Source organism: Pseudonaja textilis, chromosome 2 (genome assembly GCF_049901715.1).
Source record: "Pseudonaja textilis isolate UNSWEBS1 chromosome 2, rPseTex1.2, whole genome shotgun sequence".
In the NCBI taxonomy this organism is placed as follows: Eukaryota; Metazoa; Chordata; class Lepidosauria; order Squamata; family Elapidae; genus Pseudonaja; species Pseudonaja textilis.
Window position 1 is genome coordinate 20,034,630 of NC_141991.1, and position 16,470 is coordinate 20,051,099.

Sequence of the window (16,470 nt, forward strand, 5' to 3'; positions counted from 1 at the left end):
CTGGCATTAGTCAGAGGAGGCCTCAGCGTCAGGTATCAGGCACAGTCATAGGGATGAAAGCAGCAATGGGGTGTGCTTGGGACAGCAGAACAGTATTTGTACCCCAGGACCTGCTCCACACACCACATTAGGAGTATGACAGGAATGTATGTTTGTTCAGGAGTAAGATTTAATTGTGGGGCTCTTCAACTTCTGGGTAAGGAAAAGACGAGCAGGTATCTAGGTTCTCAGCTAGGAAGGAAGGAAGGAAGGTTATTGGTTGTGCATATATTCTATCTTTAACATATGATTCTATATGACATCAATACTACCATCATCCACATACAATTTGAACTTATATTCCTTGATACAAATTTTGTGATTTATTAACCTTGGCTTTTTTCTGCCAGTATTTCTAATAATAGCAAGAGTGGCCATCCTGGCCTTATTCCATTACTGATTTGAAAATCTGCAGAGCGCTCCATTAGCCATAACTGTTGTTTTTTGCCATTGATATATACATTCTCTTATTTGACTTTTCTATCAGTGAGGCTCCTCCCCATTTGGAAATTCAGAGTAACTTTCTGCATTTAAATGAACTCCACTTTTCCTTCAGAGGCTTATTGGGGAGGGGTATAGCATTCTCTCTTCTGGGGTCTCCCCAGAGCTAAGATGCTCAGTGGTATCAGGAGGGGAATATTTGCTCTTTCTTAGGAAAATTTGGGTCTTTTTAAAAATCAAATGAGGCCTGTTTTATGATTTAATAGCAGCTATGGTGGGTCTACAGCCTTCTCAGAGTTTGGACGTTTTACTTTTTGGGACAGTCACCATATTTTCTTGGAAAAAAACAAAGAACAAACCTGAAAAAAGGGGAAAATCTGAAAGAGCTCCACAAAGATTAAAAAACCGCATTGTTCATGTCTTTGCTTTACAAAAAACCGCATCTTCTAATTAGCAATATCTAAAATCAAGCAGTATATCATGTACATTTATTAAGAGGACAATTTCATGTCCTTATTTTTTTCCACATGACTTTGGAAGTGATACCGTACATTCCTACGATAAAGGACCACAAGAAAGCTCAAAAATGAGTTTTCGAATACTACAATGTACTCTAAACGTGTCAAATATATGCATTAAACCCATAGGATTTCTCTTTTTTTTTTTTTGCTTGGAGAGCTGTGCGTTGTCAAGACTCATTCTAGACAGCAGGAGGCACTGTTTCCATGCAGTGTCTTTTCCCCTCCAAAATACGTTAGCGCGGCAAGGAGTGCTTCTGGATTACTTCGTGTGGAGCTGCTGCCTTTGCAGCTGTGGAGGGACAAAATGTAGGGCTACTCGACAGGGACCCCTGGCTAAGCTCTGAAGATGGTTCCCCATTTAGGGAGGAGCCAATCGGCCTTCCGCCATGAGGCGCCAGCCAAGCGGAGCGGTAGCCTTATCTACAGGAAAGAGGAGAGCCTGTATCATGTGGGCTCCATAGCTCAGGGGTTAGAGCACTGGTCTTGTAAACCAGGGGTCGCGAGTTCAAATCTCGCTGGGGCCTTTCTTTTTCTTTCACTCTCTTCCCCGTTTGCTTTTTCTGCCTTGGAGAGGAATTACTTTTTTTGTTTGCTTGTAATCTTGCAGTCAAGTCCTTGCTTGAAACAACAGCAGCATTTCAAAGCTTGTACAAGACCCCAATTTTGCATAATAAACGCATCACCTAGATAAATGGGCACCCCAGAATCTTTGTTTTTTTTGGGGGGGGTAAGCCCTGAAAAATAGAATCATTTAAATCTTGCTGTTAAATGCTAAAACAATTCAGGTGGGGGGAGATCGGTGGTGAAGGGTAGATTTCCATTCTAGAAAAAAACCTGGATTAATAGATTCTGCAGCTTCCTCAGTTTTAAATTATGTCAATCACGGCGTGGTTTAAACCAGACGAGTTAAAACAAAAGCGAGGATTAAGAGTCGGGAAATTACGGTTCAGTAGCAAAAGAAAGTTTCAGAGCAAACAAAGTAAGCAAAAGACAAAACTATACACACAAAAATTGCTTCCGTACAGCGAGGAATAAGTAAGCTATTGGAAAAGTTTTCTTTATCGGTGGCTCGTTGGTCTAGGGGTATGATTCTCGCTTTGGGTGCGAGAGGTCCCGGGTTCAAATCCCGGACGAGCCCTTTTTTGTTTGTTTGTTTGGAGTGTTGTGTCTCAAGAGAGAAATTTCTCCAAATTTCCAAAACAGGACTTTTCGGCCTGGGTGACCCATGCAGTTTCTCCTTTTTACCTATCGCCAAAAGACATTAAAGTGAAGACCCGGAAAGTCTAAACTTTGAGCTGCTCCTGGCTCCGAACAGGAAAAGTTTGCAACAAAGGAAACCGATGTGGCGATGTACTCTTTCCACAAAATCCAGTTAATTTTAGCACCTTCTTCCTGCTTGCACGCATGAGGAAGGCTCAGGGGAAAAAAAAACTTGGGTTTGAAATACACGCGTCTCACATCCAGAATGCAATCTTGGGTTTCAAACGAAGCCAATCAAAATCTTCGCTTGCTGAGAATAATTAAAGATTTCCCGGTTAATTACTTTTAACGTAACAAAAAATGTTCATCCACCAAAAGAAATAAAATAAGGACAGTACAGGAAAGCAGGAAACGAAAGGAGTTTCTGTAGTGTAGTGGTTATCACGTTCGCCTAACACGCGAAAGGTCCCCGGTTCGAAACCGGGCAGAAACATTTTTTGGATTGTTATTCTTTTCAATGGAAAATAAACCATTAATTGGCTTACACTGCTTGCCTTGCAAATGCTTAGCTTGTCTGAGGACAATGGGATTTCCCACCCAAAATTCATGTCTGGTGTTCTGCAAAGAGCGGCAGCCTCAACCAACTTTGAATTCCGACAACTCCCAAATGTGTGTCATTTGTGCATTTTGTCAAGGTGTGTCGTTTGTGAATTTTAAACAATCCGCCTAATAAGCTTTGCTTTGGTTTTACGTTCGACGCGTCAGATCTCCCAAAAGGAGGGCGAGTTGAAAGGTGGAAGCTACGATCCGCCTGTCTCGGATCCAGGGGTTTCTCGCATCCGGAAGCCGTATAGGCACAGCAATAAAATGCACTCATTATGCCCCAAACCGGATGTTACCAAGAATGGCGAAAGTGAAAGTGTGGTATAAAATTGAATGGCAGCGGTGGGATTCGAACCCACGCCTCCGAAGAGACTGGAGCCTTAATCCAGCGCCTTAGACCGCTCGGCCACGCTACCAGACGTTGATACCTTTGCTCTTATTTTTCAAATTCCATTTGTTTTGATACTGAAAATGATGTGTTTCTAAGGAAAGTCAGCCGACAAGTCCAGTTCAAAAACGGTGATAAAAAGGCCTGTATATTTTCTCAAACAGGCAGTTCATGTAAATAAAACCTCAGGGCCAGTTTCATCTAAACAGCAGGTATATTCCCAAGAGCAGAAATCAGGAAGACAAGCCTGTAGAGATTCACTTTCACTATTGACCTCGCCCCATTCCTAAGAGGCCTGTCATGCCTACCGTCCCTGTCCTATTGTCCCCATTTATTCATACCTATTTCCTGGATTCTTACTCATGTTTATACATATACCTATTATCTTATAAGTGAATTGACAAGTCCAATCAATAAAAATAAAATGAAAATAAATAGATTCTCAGTCATCCAGGTCATGGTTGTCGCAAAGGTACTTTTTTCAGGAGGCAACTGGACTGACTTTCTTGCTTTTGCTTTGGAAGACATTTCCCTTCTCATCCAAGAAGCTTCTTCAGCTCTGAGAGGACCCGCTATCAGAGCTGAAGAAGCTTCTTGAATGAGAAGCGAAACGTCTTCCAAAGCAAAAGCAAGAAAGTCAGTCCAGTTGCCTCCGTAAAAAGTACCTTTGGGTCAGGAAGAGAAGACAAGCAACTACCAGGTCAATCCAAACAAAAGATTTGCACAGAAGGGACTACTTTAGTCACTACAATTTATTCCCAATCCCGGGGAGGAAAAAATGATAGTGTAACCTCTAGATGGGTTGGATCACAATTCTCATGTTGACTTGAAAACTATTGGATGCCCAGACAGGACCATTGTGCCCACTGAAATGATCAAAGACCCAAACGCTATTTCACATATTTTATGAAACAAGAAGTGCTCAAGTATTATGGAAATATATTGTTTGTGTTCTGTAATTCTGGAGCTGTATTTTGCAACAGATTTCGTTATTAAAACACAGCAACCAATGGATTGAGGACCCGTAATTTCTGCTGTTGCCAGGACTGCTATTCTCTTCTTCATGCATTTGCTCTCTGATGCCTAATCTCCATTTAACTTGCGAGAAATCAAGAAGTCAGAGCCTTTGAGAGCCTCTTGATTATTTGCTGAAGGTTGAACACACTGTCAAACATCCGCTAAGGCAAGACAAGAGTGGCGTCAGGTTCTGGAGAAGACCTGCCAGACCTTAATGTGCCGATGGCCAAGAACAACACTTACTATTTTTCCCAGTTAAAGTACTTAAACTCCATTTGGTTTCTCTCTGATTCACCATTGTCATTATCAAAAAAATTGAACCTAAGAGGTGTGCTTGTAAATGATAGCAGCTTTCTTAACAGCTCTTCTCGGATACACTTTACCTTTACCTTAAAGAATGAAAGGTCAGATCTGGAGGCACCAGTTTTGTTTTTAAAGCTTCAGGGTGCTATTTTTTTTTTAAAGCTCTGGAGCAGAGATCAAAAATAGCCCTTCTCAGTAGCTACTGAAGAACAACAGGAGTTGCCTATGTGTTTAAGGTCAGTGTGTGTGTGTGCGTCCTTATACAGGTCATCCTCGACTTAGAACCAGTTTTTTAGTGACAGTTCAAAGTTACAATGTTGTAAGTTCAAAGTTACAATTCAAAAATACACAAAAAAGTGACCTAGGACCGTTTTTCACACTTTCAATATCCCTGTGATCACGTGATAGTAATCATCGCCGTTTATACAACCTTCCCAGCCAGCTTCTGACAAGCCAAGTCAATGGGGGAAGCAAGATTCAGTTAACAGCCACATGATTCACTTGACAACGGCAGTGATTCACATAACAAGTGTGGCAAAAAGATGGCAAAATGAGGCACCATTCACTTAACAAACGTCTTGCTTTGCAATGGAGATTTTGAGCTCCATTCATTCATAAGTCAAGGAATACCTCTATTCCAGCACGGATGACACCACTGTGCACATAGACTTCAGGCTACATCAAAAACCATGTTATTCTCGCTGAAGAGTTTCAGTGAGCTAAAGCTCACCAAAACTTTTCTCCTGGGTTCAATTTTCATTTACCTGGACTAATCTTTCTACTAGCGGTTTGAGAACCGTTCTTCTCTCCTTTATCTTCTTTTTTCCCTTGATGACAGAGATGCAACTTGGTATGATCCAGTTGTGATTTAAGTTGAGAGGCTGAGATTTCTGGAAATCTTGGGTCTCTACTTCAGCTGCAGTGCCACTGGTGTCACCACTGCCAACAAAGTAGTGCCACCGTGCAATGTGGCCAAATGGGGGAAGAGATAGATAGGTAGGGGAGATCAAGGGCTGGAAGGGACCAAGCTAGGAAGGGCTTGGATTGGGATGGCTCCTCACTTAGTGACTGGTGGGATTTGCTCAATGGCAACAGGGATTGCCAGGATTTCCATCATTAAGGGATGTGGTCATGTGACATCGTGCTTTACAACCACATCACTTAGCGATTGAAATTCCAGTCACAATTGTTGTAACCTGAGGACTATATGTAGGAAAATATTTGTAATTATGTAAGCAGCAGGCCTCCTTTTTCTGCAACCGAGTGGCTAAACGTTTGGGATGCTCAATGCTTTGAACATTATCTTCCATTATTTGGAAGAAGTACCTCGATCAGGCCTATTTCTATATCAAATGCTATTGGGTCTACATCTGAGTTTGTGCATTGATGAGTAAACTTTTCCCATTTTTTATTTGAACTTTGTACCCCTTCCTTGTTCTGACTTTTCTTGACACTGGAATGTGACACTGAACTTTGCTTCTGTAGTTTTTACAGGAATCTACGTAAGGACTATGTGCAATGCCTACTGCAACATCTCTTAACAAGGAAGTCTATTACCTTACCTTACCTTATCTTATCTAATCTTCTTCCTTATGTTATAGCAAGGGAAGCCCTGTAATGATATAAATTCCCTAAGTAAAATTATTTTTGGAGAGCTAGCATGTTAATCCTGTGCTGTAAAAGCAACAAAAAAATCTTGCGACTTTTAAAAAACTAATATCAGTTACCAGATCAATTTGTGGGCCACAGTTTACTTTTTCAGATGTGCGAATACAAGATTTGGTCACCAAGCAACCAGGATGATTAGGGGACTGGAGACTAAAACATATGAAGAATGGTTGCGGGAACTGGGCTTGGCTAGTCTAGTAAAGAGAAGGACCAGGGGAGACATGATAGCGGTCTTCCAATATTTGAGGGGCTGCCACAGGGAGGAAGGGGTCGAGCTATTTTCCAAAGCACCCGAAGTCCAGACAAGGAACAATGGATGGAAACTGAACAAGGAGAGATTTAACCTGAAAATAAGGAGAAACTTTCTGACAGTGAGAACAATCAACCAATGGAACAGCTTGTCCTCGGAAGTTGTGGGAGTGCCATCACTTGAGACTTTCAAGAAGAGATTGCGCTGCCATTTTTCAGAAATGGTGTAGGGTCTCCCGCTTGGGCGCAGGGTTGGACTAGATGACCTACAAGGTCCCTTCCAACTCTGATTATCTGTTATCTGTTAAGATCCTGAGAGAGGAATATTGCAAATACACACAGCTCTGATGTTGCTTTAGTAGGATACTATTCTGTCCTTTGGATAAAGTAATCTTTAGAGGTAATGTTCTAATAAAAAGATGTTTATCAATTTGAGGTGATGTCTGTGCTTTATGGTCACTTGTTCAAATAAAGTACAGGTAGTCCTCGACCTGCAACAGTGCATTTAGTGACCATTCAAAGTTACAACTGCATTTAGAAAAGTGACTTATGACTGTTTTTCACACTTGCAACCATGGCAGCATCCCCCATGGCCACGTGATCAAAATTCAGATGCTTGCAAGTGGTTCATACATATTTATGATGGTTGCAGTGTCCTGGGGCCAAGTGATCAGCTTTGTGACCTTCTTGCAAGCAAAATCAATGGGGTGAATCCAGATTCACTTACAGTAACAACCACCTTATTAACTTAATAAATGCAATGATTCACTTAATAGCAATGACAAGGAAAGTCGTAAAATGAGGCAAAACTCACTTAACATATGTTTCACTTAGGAACATAAATTTGGGGCTCTATTATAGTCATAATTTGAAGACTACCTGAAGTTGTATAGTGTATATTTAAACAATGAAACGGGAACACAAAATACACCTGCAAATAGTTCCTTATAATCACAACTGAGCCACAATTTTTATTGCTAAGCAAGTCAATAGTGCTATGAGTTTTACCCCATTTTACAACCTTTTTGGCACAATGGTTAAGTGACTCACTGCAGCTGTTAAGTGAACCATGCAGTCATTAAAATGAATCTAGCTTCCCCTATTTATTTTGATTGTCGGAAGCTGACTGGGGACAGTACCTATGGCGATCACATGGCCCCAGGACAGTGCAACTGTCACACGTACATGCCAGTTGCCAAGTATCCAACTTTTGATCACACGATCATGAGCATGCTGTAACAATCATGAAAAACGGTCATAAATCACTTTTTTTCAGTGTTGTTGTAACTTTGAACCAGTGGTGGGATTCAAATTTGTTTACTACCGGTGTCAGTTTTGGAAACCATATTCCATGCTGCCACCTAGCCTGAGAAGTTGGGAGGGGGGTGATTTCAATTGAGTAGCTCTAAGTAGACAAAATTCTTTTCTCAATTCAAGGTTATTAAGAGTGGTGCAGCAGAGGAAAAGGATCTTACACTGAGACAGATCGTGATTGGTCCATGTGATGTGATGATGGGAGAAAAGGGGATGGATTGTAGTTTGGGACATTGTGGGAAGTCCAGGAAACTTTTAGTTTCGAGATTCCACAGATGTGCCAGGTGCTATTCTAATAAAGGTACTTTTGAGATTATGCTTGTCTCAGAGTTACTGATTGGAATGGAGGTTCCCTGGAACACTGACAGCCGGTTCTGTGGGTGTGGCTTCGTGGTTGTGGCAGGGGAAGAATACTGTAAAATCTCCAGCCAGAGGTGGTAGTTGCTGGTTCTCTGAACTACTCAAAATTTCCACTACCGGTTCTCCAGAATTGGTCAGAACCTGCTGAATGCCACCTTTGCTTTAAACTGTCACTATATGAATGATTATAAGTTGAAGACGACTTGTATACAAGAATTTCCTTCCCCCTTAGGTGTTGTTAGAAAGGTAGGGCTAATTCTAACATTCTGGTAAAATGTATTGTATTAGAAATGTAATGTAAGGTAATATAGCACATGTTACACATGCCATATAACAATAAGGTGTTCTAAATGAATGAATAATGTCAGTTATTAATATATTTAATTTCATTAAATTAATTTATTAAAATATTTCCTCACCTTTCTAGAACCTAATCTAATCTAATCTACACTAATCAATCAACAAATAGCACAGCAATGTGCCCAGACGACCCTGGTTACGCAGTAACTTCCAAGCTTCTTCCTGAAAAGACTTATCTTCACTCTTATCCTCCTTTTTTATTAGGCTCTTAAAATAGGCCTCAGAAAGGGCAATGAGTACAAGAGGAGACGTTTTTCATCATTTAGATTGTTGCTAAAACTTTGCATATTTTTGTTTCCCTTAGCATTTAAAGAATTTTTTTTATTTTATTTTTTCAGTACATGAAACCTGAATGATTAATTGGTAGGTTGTGTGCGACTGTGGCATGGAATTCTCCATAGTACTTGTTCAAGTAGGTGTGCAATTAAGGATCCTATCGTAGGAATGTTTGGTCACTGAAAAAGTTTCAGTTGAGAAAGTCAGTTTTCTGAATCACAATTGGCTCAGAGGTCACCACATCCTGGCTATACAGGTTGTCTTTGACCTCCAAAGCAATAGCTGGATTTAAGATTAATAACGAAAACAACAAAAAAAATTAACAAAAAGCATGGCACAAAATGACGAATTAGAATTAACAAATGAAACAGGCTTTAAGGTTGAGAAATAGGTAAAATATTTAGGGGTTACCCTCATGGATAAAACAGTGAGAAATCACGAAATGTTTTATTGCTATGGTAATAAACTTTTATATGTTCAGGGTCGGAAAGATCCTGTGATATCCATATTAGACAAATAGTTAATAAAGATGACAGAACTGGCAACAATGGCCAAGTTAACAGCCCTCATGAGAGAGAAAAAATGATGAAAAAAATCATCTATAATTGGAAGCCCTTTCTGGACTTTTTGCAGGTGATAGAGAAAAATCAAATTTTGACATATGATTTTGATGATTGTCAATATTTACAAAAGGGAAAATATTTTTTTTATTTTCCCTTTTCTTTTGGGAGGAAAATGTACATTTTATTTTAGTCTTAAACTAAAAATTGAATGTCAGCATTCTTTATATCCTTGAAAGAAGTCAGAAGTTATTTCTGTATATTTATGTTTACCACTCTTTTCCTTTCTTTTTTTATACTTCTATTCATATTCTTTTTTTTTTTTTTGGTCTTTATTGTTTCTCTGGATTGTTAGTTTTTTCTGTTCTTTATGTGTGTGTTTGCAAAATATAACAACATTATTATGAAATGAAAAGATAGCCACAATCTATCTTCAAGAGTTCAATTGAAATATATTCCCCCAATAAATTTACCATCATTCAACAGATAAATTTAGAAATTCCAGAAAGGCGCATAGAGACCAATCAAGCAAACATTCTTCAGTTTAAGCTTAAGGAGAATTAGATGCTTACAATATTGCTAAGATATTTATTGTATGCTACCCAGATTTGCTTCTTGTCAGATGGGTGGCCATATAAATGTGATAGATGAGAGGAAGGAAGGAAGGAAGGAAGGAAGGAAGGAAGGAAGGAAGGAAGGAAGGAAGGAAGGAAGGAAGGAAGGAAGGAAGGAAGGAAGGAAGGAAGGAAGGGACAACATTCTAAGACAAAATAATAGTTTTGAAAGTCACTGATATAACCATTGGTTTTAAAGCACTTTAATGACATCTATGCTCCCTATTTTTCCCTAACATACACTTTTACTTTATTTTACCTCTTCATTTGCCAGGATATCAGTCATATAAAAAACATTTGAATCATGCTTCAGGCCCATTAAAAGTTGCCTCATGCGTGATGTTGTTCCATCCATCCAGTGCCTCAAGCACATATATCTTTCTTAATCTTATTTGAAGAAAATAGTGGTTGAATTGGAAATCTTTTTTATAGAGAATGATGTGTCATTAAGATCCAAATGAATGTGAGCTTAGAATCCACACTGGTGAGGTTTCTAAGCCCACCCAATGAACCATTCCATATTGGGTATCTCGCATTTGAACAGCCAGAAATTTCTGGGGATCACGTACTTATTCAAAATTTAGAAAGAAGGCAATCACAAAATATTGATTATTAGAACAAATCTCTGACTTCTAATGGCATGCAGCTGAAAGATATTAAAGAAAACTCTAATGGGGTATTATTGACCTCTAAGTGAGAAAATATAGATTGTCACTCAGAAATGGCTCAGTGCTAAAAGCCTGGAAATTAGTCCTTTGTGAAGGAAAATCAGCATAAATTCCACAAAGGTGTCTCGCCAGTCTTTTAGAGTTTTTTTTCAGAATGTCAGATTGCAAATAAAGATGCCAACCTTGTAATGTTCTTATATACAAAGCAATGGTGTGTCCACATTTTTAGGTATTGCCTAATATTCAGATAGATCTTTATAGAGCAATTCTTTGGTGCCATGCTGCAAGGCATACAGGCTTCTCTACATTATCTGTCATTCCTAATATAGTCTTAAAATGAAATATGCAGTTTTGATATTGATAGATGGGAGTCATTAAACCTTACACTTTGGGGAAAGGTGAACACTTTCAAAATGAATATTATTCCCAGATTAATTTTATTTCTGAGAAGAATCCCAGTTCATATACCTAGAAAATATCCCATATACTACAGGATTCTTTGATTCCAAGAATATAGCAGAAAATACAACTACCAATTAATGCAGAAGAATGTGGTTTTCTGAATCCGGAGCTATATAATCATACTTATCTATTATCAAACATTAAATATTGGAAATTAAGAATTGGTGTTAATTTTCCAATTTGGATAACTTTGGAGTTTAAATATATATTGCTTTTGATTGGATGGACAGTATGAGAATCAAAATACACTAGAACTCTAGTATGTCTGGAAACAATTATGTCAGTTAGAAGTTATGAAATGTAATGTCTATTAAAAGAAGATTTGACCCCTTTTTTCATGCTAGATTGACTTTATGGGAAAACTGAATTTTAAAAATTGGTAAATTTTGATGGAAGCGGGCATGTTAGAATAATAGAATAACTTTATTGTCACTTTGAATGTACACTAATTAGCATACATTAAAATGAAATTCTGTTGCATACAGCTCTCAAAAGGTCACCACTCCAATAAACACTACATAAACATGACTAAATAAATAAATACAAAATTATGCATATACCCACATATATTATATGATACAGAGAAACAACACAGTCTAATCTGGATGTATACATGTACATGGAGAGAAAAACAAAACTTGCGAGTTTACCAGACAGATGACATAGGGAATAAAGCTGTTACAGAATCTGGAAGTCCTGCTAGAAATACTTTGAAACCTCCTCCCAGAGGGGAGCAACAGAAACAGACTGTAAAGTGGGTGTGTGGGGTCTCTAACGATGCTTCGAGTTCTAAGCACATAGCGCTTATAAGCAGTATTCTGAATAACAGGAAGTGAGCTTCCCTATACTCTTCTTGGCTGTCCTTACCACTCTCTGTATTGACTTTCTATCTGAGGCACTGCTGCCACCAACCAAACAGTGATGCAATTTGTTAAAATGCTCTCAATTGTGCCTCTGTAAAAAGTGGCTAGGACAGAAGGAGAAAGATGTGCTCTCTTCATCCTATGCAGGAAATGCTGATGTTGGTTTGCAGGGTTCACAATGAATGACATGTGGAGAGACCAGTTCAGATTCTTAGTTATTTGCACCCTCAGATACTTAATACTGTTGACCACCTCTACAGCTGCATCCTTGATACTGAGTGGAGTATGACCATACCAGCTCTTTCTAAAATTTATGATTATCACTTTTGTTTTACTAACGTTTAGAACCTGATTACTTTTATTGCACCAGTAGACCAGAGACTTCACCTCTTCCCTATAAGCATCTTTATTATCATCCCGGATATGTCCCACCACTGCCGTGTCATCTGCATACTTCACAATAAGATTCATAGCAGATTTGGCTCATGGGTCATCAAGGTGAACAGTAGCAACTACTATAGCTACTACCTCAACTACAATCACAACTACAACCAAAAATAACCACCAAACCACAGCCACAAATAATCACTATCCCATCAAATAATACCACAAATGATATCCACTTACTCATCAGAGACATCATGGAACGTGATCAGAAATGTCCAAATGCCATTTTATTTGGTCTTGAAGATACCAACAAATCAGATGACATCATCAAAGTTCGCAACATCATAAGCAACTCCAATACAATAAACATCTCTCCTGAAGATATCATTGAAATAACCAGAGAAGGCCCTGAGTTCAAATACAATGACGGCTCAGTGGCCCCAAGATTTTGTAGAGTTGTTTGCAAAAATAAGTCCAGCAAATGTATATTCATTCATACAATAAACACCATTGCTAAAACCAATCCCACCCATAACAAACTTCGCTCAAGAGCAGACTTATCCATACTGCGAAGAATCTGCTCCCGTGAACTTCGCACAGAACTCAAAAAATGTCTAGACAATAGAGAGAAGGACTTATACATTGACTACCGTGCTGATTGTATTAAAAGTAAATCATACAACCCACAACTCAGCATCCAACCCTACATCATCCAATCCACCATCACCCCAAACTAGGCATGCACACCCCTAACTACCTCAATTCCAACTACAACTGGCCTTACATGCAAGCTACTCACTGCAAAAAGCCTCATAAATAAAATAACCTGAATTTCTCCTCTGTGAAACATGGCTCAACTCATCTCTCCCTGACTCCATTACCACAGTAAGAGACTATCATGTTTACTGATCAGATTGTGAAATCTGTAGAGGAGGTGGTGTTGCTACATCCAAGTTACCCAGGAGTTTGCTCTTCCTGAGACCATCGTCTGTGAACTATCTTTAAATAGCACATTTTGATTCTTACTATGCTCCAGAGCCCCTGATTATGACATTGAACATGTAAACAAGTTAAATTCACTACTAACATGGGCAACATCCTGCTCACACACTTTTATCTTTCTTGGTGACTTCAATCTACCTTGTATTAATTGGACCGTAAATGAATGTACAACTGAACCCATACATGCAACTGTCAGCTTTAAAATTCAGCTGTCACATTTCATGGAAGGGGGGGTGGAGGAGTTGAAAAGTTCGAGGTTATTCTGTATATCATATTAAGAAATTCCAGTTGCAGTTAATTGGTTCTCATGATTTATGAAGTGTAGAAGTGGGAGGAGAGAAGGTGGATTCTGTGTAACACGCGAAAATAATTTCACTTTGGGAAATTGCCTTTGACATGCCTGATCTGTTCCTAAATAAATCAATTGGAGAGAAAATGTCTCGGAGTGATTGACATCATGGATACCTTCTGGATGCCTTACAGCAAACTTCTACAATGTTCTAACAAATCTGGGACTGGAACAACAAGTAACCAACAACACTAGACTTAACAACTGCCTCGATCTCATCTTCTGCAACAGTTTGAATTCAATTTACAGAATACAAATAAAAGAACCCTTTTCCAACAGTGACCACAGCATGATTGACTTTTGTCTCAACATACATGCTCACAAAAATCATCATAACGACGGGATACCCAATTATAACTTCAATAAAGGCAACTATGATCTTATAAACAATGATCTCTCATCTCTTGATTGGCAAATTCTATTCACTGGATGCAATACTGTCGAAGACCATTACAACATATTTTTACTTGAAGTCAAAAGATATGTACCAATAACAACTCCCAAAATTATCCATAACAATAAGGAAGCTCCAATCCAAAAAGAAATCCCTTTGGCAGAAAAACAAATCTGGTCATGTTGCCAACTTCAAAAGCCGATACAAAAATTGATTCCACCAGATAAAGACTGAATGCACCAATTATCACATTAAGCACATTAAGAGGAAAACCTTCTACACACCAATTCCACCCGCACTTTCTACAACTTTGTAAACAACAAACTTAAAGACTCGAGGTCCATCCCACTCCTGAAAGGACCTAATGGTAAAGACTGTAACAATGGCACCATTAAAGCCAACCTCTTTAACACATTCTTTGGCTCAGTCTTTGTAAACAGCAATGGATCATGCCCAATATTTCCTAGTTAAACCGCAGACAACTACAATGATTTAATATGTATCGATTTTACAGAAGATTATGTTGAAAAAGCAGTACGCAATCTAAAACCATCTCTATCTATTGGACCGGATGGAATATGTGCCTACTTCTTAAAAGAGCTATCCACTTCCATAGCAGAACCTCTAAGCATAATCTTTGATAAATCTTTCATGACCAGCTCCTTGCCTAACCTATGGTCACAAACCATAGTCATCCCCATCTTCAAAAGGGGAGACCCCAGCCTAGTTGAAAATTACAGACCAACATCTTTATGTTGCATCACCTGTAAAGTCATGGAATCAATTATTAACCAATCCATCATCCTCCACTTAGAGACAAACAACCTACTCTCTAACAAACAATTTGGTTTCAGAAAAAAATTATCCTGTAATCTGCAACTCCTACACTCCAAAAACATAAGTGCATCTTTTATAGAGCAGTTCTTGTGATGGGCAAACTGTAATGAGTCAAATACAGGAGGAAGCCATGAAGCTATATAGTCCTTTACCAATCTCTCAAAACATTTCATCATAATGGAAGTGAGTGCAACTGAACGGTAATCATTAGCAATAGCACTTAAAACTTTGCAGTGCTTTACAGCCTAAGCGGTTTACAGAGTCAACATATTGCCCCCCAACACTCTGGGTCCTCATTTTACCCACCTTGGAAGGACGGAAGGCTGAATCAACCTTGAGCAGGTCAGGATCAAACCCTTAAAGCCTGTCAGCAGATTTCACCTCCAATACTGCATGCTAAGAAGTAACTATTAAGGCATGTGATAATAAGGCTTTTGGGGGAGGGGCACTGGTACAATGATTGCAGTGTTCAAACATGATGGAACTATGGCCTGATGCAACAAGAGATTGAAGATATCTGTGAGAACAGTGGCCAGCAGGTCAGCACACTCCTTAAGTCCTTGCCTGGGGATTTTATCAGGACCAGCAGCTTTCCGAGTACTGACTTTTTGCAGAACCTTCCAAACAGCAGTTGTATCAAACCTGAGCACCTGCTCATGAGGGAGAGGAAGAGACTTCCTTGCTGGAACATTGTTTGTGGCTTCAAACCATCCAAAAACATATTTAGCTTGTTTAGAGAATCCGTGTCGATCTTACACGTCAGGGAAACTGCCTTATAGTCAGTAATAACCCGGATACCTTGCCACCTTTGTCTTGAGTCCATAGGATCTTGAAAGAAATTCTGTACTTTCTGACTATAGGCCCACTTTACTGTTTTTATAGCATGTCTCAAATCACATGTAACCCAATGGCAATATTCACAGCTACAACATTTGTTAACAACTTTATTTGGTCCACCAGCATTTTCACATTTGGAGACATCTACTAGAACAGCTTATTAAATTGTTTAAAACTAAAAAACCTACTATTAGTATTGTAGATATTTGTTATTTGTTATCAGTAAATCAGTCTGATATGTAGATGTTAAAAAATGAATAGAATTAAGAATTAGTATTGCCAATAAGTAAATGTCTTCACTTCTATATCACGAGTATCAATGAATATTGAACTACAATTTATACAATAAAATATTAGAATTTACTAGAATATAGCATTTACTTCTCTACATTATGTCTATATAGAAAATAATTGTCTAGGACAGCATTTTGTTGGAGGTGTAATAAGGATAATGCTTCTTTAAGACACATATTTTTTTACAATATTCTATACTTATTACATTTTGGGGGAAGATAGTGGATTAAATAAATATGACTATGTGCCAAACTTAAAATGTTCAGAGGGTGATATTTTCTCAAATTACATATTTATTTCATGAAATTTGACAATTTGACAATGTAAATGGATTCTCCATGCCCTTACTATAGCCAAAAGATTGATAATGCCGCATTGGAAAATAAAAGTACGGGCCAATTTACCCAATGGATTGAAATCATGATTGCCACCAATGATAGACTACCTAAACATATAGACTTTGT

The 16,470-nt window shown here is 38.6% G+C and overlaps 4 non-coding genes across 4 annotated transcripts; 3 read left to right on the plus strand and 1 right to left on the minus strand.

Annotated features, from left to right (window-relative positions):
- The first annotated feature begins 1,452 nt into the window (after nucleotides 1-1,452).
- TRNAT-UGU (transfer RNA threonine (anticodon UGU)) lies at nucleotides 1,453-1,525 on the plus strand. Its single transcript has one exon. It is a non-coding gene; the product is annotated as a tRNA-Thr (tRNA).
- A 542-nt stretch (nucleotides 1,526-2,067) lies between these two features.
- On the plus strand, nucleotides 2,068-2,139 carry TRNAP-UGG (transfer RNA proline (anticodon UGG)). The gene has a single exon. It is a non-coding gene; the product is annotated as a tRNA-Pro (tRNA).
- A 482-nt stretch (nucleotides 2,140-2,621) lies between these two features.
- TRNAV-AAC (transfer RNA valine (anticodon AAC)) lies at nucleotides 2,622-2,694 on the plus strand. The gene has a single exon. It is a non-coding gene; the product is annotated as a tRNA-Val (tRNA).
- Nucleotides 2,695-3,138: 444 nt separating this feature from the next.
- Nucleotides 3,139-3,220, minus strand: TRNAL-AAG (transfer RNA leucine (anticodon AAG)). The gene has a single exon. It is a non-coding gene; the product is annotated as a tRNA-Leu (tRNA).
- Nucleotides 3,221-16,470: the final 13,250 nt, after the last annotated feature.